Source organism: Daktulosphaira vitifoliae, unplaced genomic scaffold (genome assembly GCF_025091365.1).
Source record: "Daktulosphaira vitifoliae isolate Bord-2020 unplaced genomic scaffold, ASM2509136v1 Scaffold_1, whole genome shotgun sequence".
In the NCBI taxonomy this organism is placed as follows: Eukaryota; Metazoa; Arthropoda; class Insecta; order Hemiptera; family Phylloxeridae; genus Daktulosphaira; species Daktulosphaira vitifoliae.
Window position 1 is genome coordinate 75,790,993 of NW_026099572.1, and position 8,888 is coordinate 75,799,880.

Below are 8,888 nucleotides of genomic sequence, written 5' to 3' on the forward strand. Positions count from 1 at the left end.
TTAGTAGTACCTAGACAATCTAAAATGTTTATCAAGACCCCCGGTCTATTGCTGGGTGATCTTAATAGCATGACTAAACATCAAATAAGCACCCTGACTGGTCTACTGACAGAACATGGTCACCTGCTTAAACATCTTAACACAGTGGGGGTATCGAAATCACCACTGTGCAGGAAGTGTGGAGTAGAAGAGGTAGACTCATTTCACATCATGTGCGAATGTGAAGCCTTGTCCACACTAAGATCAAACTACTTGAATAAACCTTTTCCTGAAAAAGAAGATATTAAAAACCTAAAACCAAGAGAGATACTTAATTTCGCCAGAAAGACAGGACTCTTTGTTCATCTTTAGAGGTGACTTATGGTTGGTAAAATACGAAAATAAACTAATTTCGACAAAATATAATAGATAATTAATACTGAAGTAATTAAAATCGCTATCATAAAACGCTTTGGTGGGTATTCTAAACATATAAAAATATATATTTAACATATCAGCCAAAAATTACATGATTATTGACTTTAGAGGATGATTACTCATAGAAAACAAGTCATTGGAACATTTTTTTTAGTAGTAGAAAACACTTATATTTGATTTAGCTTTGAATGATATAGATGTTTTGTTGCTATGCAAAAATGTCAAAATTTGTTAATTTTAGCAACAATTGTACGATTTTTTACTATAATGCCCAATAAGATCTAGAAATCAAGATTTCGGATAGTTTTTCTTTTTTATGTTGACGTATGTTATCTTTAACTTGATGTAAATTTTTTGGAATATTATCAAAAATTGAAAATAAAATAAAATTTTAATACGTTTTTTATGTTCTCTAGAAACTTGATACATGATTAGATTTCCCAAGAAAATATATCGTTAGCAAGACAAATGTTTGAATTATTGTCAATAAACATTTCACAATAATCCCATACACTTTTAAAAAATGTATTTCAATAGTAATCGAAAATTACAAATATCAATATTGACTGTTAATCATTGGCCTAGTCAAGAACCTTATGGTTGGTAATGTATTAACACTTTGCTGATAACACTTAGGTTGGTAAACCGAATCAGGACAATTCGGTATGAGGTGCGCACAATGGACTAACAGGTTGCCCATAATGCCCATGCATTCAGTCCACCTCGATAATAACTAAAACTAAAACTAAAATACTTGGACCAAATTATTCTCTAATTCTTTATTGTGCATAAAATTAAGTTTATGTAATTTACTTTAAGTCAATTTTTCTGTCGATTTATTTTTTATGTATACTGGACTTTAAAAAATAAAAAACATAAAATATTAAAATGACTATTTTTTGTATCATAAAATTTGTTTTATTTATTTTATTGTTAACCTGTAGTTTTGATTAAAAAATTTTTTTAGATACATTTAATCCTTTAAACAAAAAATATCATAAATATAAAAAGTATCCTAGAGTAGTTTAGTAATGATTTGAGTCACTGCTAAGTATTTAAAACTTTGAAATTTGCGAAAGGCAGGGCAATATTTATAAGCTATTTTACATGTATGAAACTTGTATCAACAAAATCATATTTAAATGTTCAAAAAATAATATTTTTTAATTGACAAATTTTTCTAATAATTTTAAACTGATTATAAACATAAGTCATCAAAATATCATATATGCTGACATTATATCAGCATATATATTTGGAGGGCACAATAACATTTATTATTTTTTTCTTTAATTTATTATTATAATAATCATTAGTTTTACAAAAAAAATTGAAATACTCGGGTAAAAAATGATTTTGAATCCATTGGTAGTAAAAATTTCTACAATTTTCTTTAGATACAAATTTGTTGTTAAAAGAATGTTGTCAATATTTTCAGTTAAGACACCTCAATATGTGATCACATACAATAATTCTTATGAGTTCTAAGTAATTAATTTTGATATTTATAACAAAAAAACCATACTGGCTTATAATATAAATTATAGTATCCATTGAAACAGTGAAAACCTTTACAATTTTTGTTAGATACCAGTTTGTTTATAACAGAATGTTGTCAATTCTTTCAGTTGGCGTTTTGCATGCGATGTTTCTTAAATTTATCTCATCAATTTCAAATGTTTATATATATATATATACAGTTAAATTCTATTTAGTTTAAAAATTATTATCATATTTCTCAATTAATCTAAACGGTACGCTACTATTGCGAAGTGAATCAAAGCATTCCATTAGTAAGTGGCTCATCGGTAAGATATTTTATTATTGGCGATTAATTGCTTTAAGTCGAAGAAATCTTCCTTATAACTATACTAAAAAGAATGGCCGAGGAGTCAAGATATCAAGAGTAATTTTATTAATATCTTTCTTAAAATAAGTAAACAATATTACCTATAAGATTAAAAAACACGGAATAGTTACTACATAAATTATAAAACTACGATTCTGTCCTTAGTGTTTATATGTACTCATTAATATTTTTATGGTAATTAAAAATTAAATTGAACAATAATTCATATTTTTTTAATTTTATAACATAACCTTGTTTATTTTAATGCAATCGTAAAGTGCGTCTTAATGCTGTCTCAATAAAAACTATACCACGTCAAAATAAACTCTGACTTGAAAAGAAAAATAATTTTTAAATGTTTATTTAATGTTTTAAGGCTACATATTTATTAAATCATTAAAAAACATTTCAAAATAAACATTCAGTAAACATTAAAAAAATTAAACATTTAATAAACTTTTAAAATTAGACATTAATAAATTAAACCTTTGATAAATTTTTAAACATATACCTTTAAAAAAATTAAAAACTTATCATTTAATTAACATTTAAAAATTAAACCTTTAATCGGATTTAAAAAATTAACTATAATAAATAATTAATAAATGTTTAAACATAAACATATAAGAATCAATAAATCTTTAATAAATATACCAAACTAACTCAAAAAGAATTAAGAAAAAATTCAGTGCCACAGTGTTACCGTCTCAGAAATCGTACCTCGCATTCGACACTTAATAAAAATGGAAATTTAGCTAGTTCAAATTTTAAAGTTATTTTTCTCGACTTCAAAGAAACAAAATAATTTAAATATGTTTAACTTTTTATTCTATGTCAATTAGATTGATATAATATTTATGAAAATCAGTGTAATCCCCTTATAATAAAATAAGATACAAAACCTAGAATTTGAATAGAAAAATAGCATATTTTTGAATACGGTAATCATAGAAGATAGGTCATCGGGACAAATTTTTTTTTTTCATTTTATAGTACATAAAATATGCTTTAATTTGATATACAGGGTGTTCAGTAAGTCAGGAAACGGGTTTCTATTGTTCTCATTGTTACAAACAATGAGAACAATAGAAACCCGTTTCCTGACTTACTGAACACCCTGTATGTTTAAAGGACGCAGTATTTCCGGAATATTTTCAAAAATTAAGTTTGATATAACATTGGGGAGGATAGTGGATAGTATATACATAGCGTTGATCGACCTTTGATAGACATAGTATTTAAAATAAGGAAAACACAAGTGGTAGGACAATTCATTAGTTTAATAAATAAACATGTGTAAATGTGAAACAATGAACTTATTAATGTACGACACGCACTATTTACCTGTGATCTTATACAAACCATAATTTTATTATGTTACAAGTTAAAAAAATGACTGGTTGATAATTTTGGACCATTATTTCGGAAGTTATTGTAATTTCTATACCCAGACGGTAGGATAAGTACGACCGAAAAATAAATAGTGACAAAAATAACAACACCCGCGCCTTACCTCCAATCTTCATTTTAAAATAATAGTCCAAGTTGTTATCAACCAGTTATTTTCTAATAAATAAACTAGTTAATTATGCATGATGCAATTTGAAAAAATAAAGTTGACTCCCTTATAAAATATAAGGAATGAATATAAAAAATATTTTATGAATGATAAATTAAAAAAAATTTGTAATTATAAAGAAGCAAAAAAAAAAATAATTTACAATATTATTTTTGATTAATTAAGCGATACATGAAAAAAGAATCACTCTGTATACATTTAGGAGGAGGTCCACTATTTTCTAAATTATGGTGATTGATAGGAGGAATACTATTCACACAGGTCTCCAGATTATTGTTTCTAATATATTATTCATTGCATTGGCATTGTTGAACAAATGGACGTAGAGCATAAACAAACACTACAGTAATGATAAATGCTCTACTAATATTACACACATTACAGTGGTTTTCTTGGAAATTCAAATTATGGTGCAACATAAAGTGAAGAACGTTTCCATTATTTCATAAAACTATTATGACCATTTAATATTGTGTTTTACGTTTTCATAAATTTATCCTGTTAAACCATTAAGAGGGTTACTTGTTTTTCTGAAGTAAAACAAATCACGATGCTTTGTTAAAGGACTTATTTTGTTTAAAATATTAAATTTTTAATAATTATCTTACAAAAATTATAAAAGTTTGGACAAAAAGACCGTTTTGTACAATATAAAAATAGTATAATTAAATAAAACTAAGGAAACAAAAACGGGTAAAAAATTGTACAATATACTCAACAAAATATACCAACATAACTTAAATTGGTAAAATCGTCTCATATTTTTAACAACATATAGGCTTTTATTTTTTTTATTCAGTTTTTGAATTTATTTACTCATAATATACATTTTACTCAGGGATAAATATGTGTCCTTTAAAATAAAAATAAAAAGCTGATGGTATGTGTGTCGTTAGTTGTTAGACGTCATAGTTTTAAAATTTAATGTATACCAAAAAGCTTAAAAATAACTTTATTGATTTTATAAAGAATATGAAAGGATAATATGACATTGTAAAATTAAATAATTTTTATAAAAGAATTTAAAATATATGAAACATGATTAAACAGACAATGTGGAGTTTGAAATAATCATAATTATTTCAAATGACGATTGTTGTTATTAATTACATCGGCACACAAAAAAAAAAAAGTTGTCTGTACTTTTGACCGGACCCACCTACGGACATGTATTTTGACCCGTTGAATCCGAATTTGAAGTCCGTTTGGCCCGGTCACCCTTCAGATTTGAGTAAAATGCAAAAAACTGCAGTAACAGCGATGAAAAAAATTTTGTGGACCCTGATCAAGTATGATTTTTATGTATTTCAATTTACTGAAACTGAATCTGAACGTTAATTAGCCCGTTGAGTCGTCAACATTTGAAAAATAGCAAAAAAACCCAAAAAATTGTAATAAATCATGAAAAATCGAAATTATCGAGATGAAAATTTTTTGTATTCAGATTGAGTATGATTTTTATGTATTTTATTCCACTGAATTTGAATCTGTCTTCTTAAGTTTTCTTGTCCCATTAACGTTTTAAAATTTAAAAAAATCTCGAAAAAACAAAAAAATCAGGAAAATTGTAGTTATAAATATGAAAAAAAATTTATAGAACATGATTAAATACTTTTCTTGTATTTTTTCACGCATAAAATAGGAGTTTAGAATATGAAAATATAAAAAATTGTAATATTTATAAAAAATGACTAGAATGAAAAGAACGATTTTCTCGAATTTTAACCTCTTCATGCACGGTGGCATCATATGATACCATTAAATTGTAGAATTTATATAAAATCGAAAAATCGTGGTAGCAATGTTATTATTGTTTTCGTTTAATGTATGGAACGTTACGCATCGGTCTACTTGATTGTGTTATCTTTGAAAGAGATATATTAATAAACGCAAAACTGTTTTGTGCATTTGAATAAGTCAAATTTTACTTTTTTTTTATATATAATTAACGACCAAATAATGTAAGTATATTTATAAATAATTACTTGTATTACATAAAATAGTACGATCTATTCATATTTGGCAATATTGAAACAATATAATGTTGTTATGTATTCGAAATTGCATAGTTACCATGTGGTATCATTCGATACCACTGTGCCTATTATATGAAAAATAATAACAATTTATACTATGGTGTCTTTTTTTCTAGTTGAAAATAGATCTCAGGGATAAAGATATAGTTTTTTTTTTTGGATTTAGAAATTCCTAGTGATTCAGAATGTGCTGTATGTCCAGAATGTATGAGAGCATTTCACACTAAATTAATAAAAAATTGACTACAGTATATATTATTTTGTTAAATACTTTTAAAATATGTTATAAAACTTATATTCAGTTAAAAAACTGAAGTTATCAGAAGTCTGAAATTTAAGAAAAATACCTAGTCTTATTTATAATTTTTTAAATATTATTTGTTTATTATTATTCAATATTGATCTTTTAAAATTTGTTTTATTATACATATTTTATGAACTTAATTTTATGATTTATAATTTATGAAGTTTTTCTAAAAGTTGATGTTTGTTATTTTTTTTTTAATATAGAATAAAGTATGTTTGATAAAATTAAATAATATGAATATTTTTTTTTTTTCAAATATTGCACGATGGTATCATATGATATCATACTAAAACCTTATTTTTAGTAAGTCAAAATCAAAAAAAAATTTATTTTTTATTTTTACTAATATCATAAGGTAATTAGCAATCTGATTTGCAATTTAAATATTTTATTTTTAAGGACAAAAAATCTCGTGCATAAAGAGGTTAAAATTCGAGAAAATCGTTCTTTTCATTCTAGTCATTTTTTTTATAAATATTACAATTTTTTATATTTTCATATTCTGAATTTTATCTTTAAATATTGAACAAAAAACATTCAAGTCTCTGAACTTGGTGTTTTAGTTCGGGTTAACGGTTTCCAAATGTTATCAAAATAAGCAAGAATAATCATTAATATCTATTATGTACAAACTCGTTCAATAAGTAGGCTGATGGACAAATGGTCTACTTAGTTCCTTTGTTAAAATGAATACATGACACAGCTATCAAAGTTAATTAATATATATTTACAGTTATGATGTGCTATTTTATTTATATTTATTATAATTATTCTTCTGCGAGATAATATTAAATTTATAGTTGTTTGCTTTTAGACTTTTCTATATTGCCCAACAATAACTTGTCGCAATTAACTCTAAAACTATCTCGTCATTTTTATTTTTAGAGAATATTTTAATGTTTGTAAAGTTTAATATTAATTCAAAAAGTATGTTTGTTGAAAACTAAGAACAACATTTTATTTCGAACAATATAAACATTTTTGTTTAATTAATTTTACGTCTGAACGTCAGTCATAAAACATTGTTTTGTAATCAAAATCTCAACTTTCCCCAAATAAAAACGAAAACATACAAAAAGAAGAAAAAAAAAATTGAAATAAACTTATACGTTTAAAATTAACTACAATCTAAATTCTTCTGGAGTGGCAGCAAAATATATCTACAAAATATTAACAAAAACAGTAGAAAGTATGTGTAAATTGACAGTAGCTAATAGTAAATTATAGCGGTGACCTATCACTAATTTAATGGGCTTTTATAAAGATTAGATCAACGATATAATTTTCAATGAATAGAAATAAATGTAGTATTTTATATATTCATGTATTGTAAACATGAAATTTATCAATTTAGCTATTGAAAATCTTCCTAAAAATCATGCTTGTTAATCTAATTATTAGTAGTTAATATCAGAGACCACAATTTTTGAGTTACGATAATTGCATCAAAGTGTTTTGTGATGATTTTAATCACTATCAAATTTCTATCTCTATGCCACTGTATCGAATTACGACGATATTGAGTATTTACTTTTATAATATAAAGATTTATATATAATAACATAAATGATTTATACTCAATTTTAATAATATTAAGGGGTTATTATTATTACAAGTATTTAATCAATTTGCCAGCTTTTAAGATGAGTAATAAAATAATATTATACGTGTAAATTAATGTATTATGATATTGTATGAATTAACAAAAAAAAAACAATATAAAAGTAAAGAAAATATTTAAGTTTTCTACTAAAACCTTTAGTAAACATTTAAAAATAAACCTTAAGTATACATTTATTAAACATTAATTAAACTTTTTAAAATTAACCTAAAAAAACATTTAGAAATTAAATCTTTAATAAACATTTAAAAATCAAACATATCGAAAAAATCCTCTTTTAGATAACCAGACGTAATACATCATATAAGCAAATTCATTAAAAAGGTCTTTTGAAAGATAAATAATCTCCTGTAGACTATGGCATTTGAAAACGATGTACAAAACTCTCGGATGAGGTAGGTCGTTAGATGTTAAAGTTATTTAATACATACTTATATAATCATTTAATCATTTTTAATAAATTTTTTTAAAATCTGATCCTTTACCTACCCACAGGGAGGGATTCAAAATGGCAACTCCTGCAAAAAATTTAACTTCTTCAACTTAACTTTTGAAAGTGTTCCGGGAATACTCCGAGATTTAAATATATGTCAAATTATAGTTTATGATAAATACTATAACTTTAAAAAAAAAATTGTCCCAATATCTTTTCTTCAATGGGAAAATGGCCGTCGAATTTAACGAAAAATGTAATTTTTATGTGAAAATTACTGTTTAACATAAAATATTTTAATATTAAAAACTGCCATCACTTTTTGAAAAATTAACAAATTAAAATATTTCTTTTTTATATTGATACCTTAGATATTTTTTTTTCATTTAATATATATTTTTTTTAAATGACTCTTGACCTGTCCACAGGAAAGATTCAAAAAGAAATTTTTGCACAGAAATTTAACTTTTTCAACTTAATTTTTGAAAATGTTCGGAAATATTGACTTTTTTATTTAATCTTAAATGAAAGCTTATGTGATATAATTTACTATGAAAAAAAAAATTCGAGATATAGTAAAAATGGTTATCATATTCAAAGATATTCTCATTTTGTGTTAAAATTCTTGGTATTTAATTTATTTTAA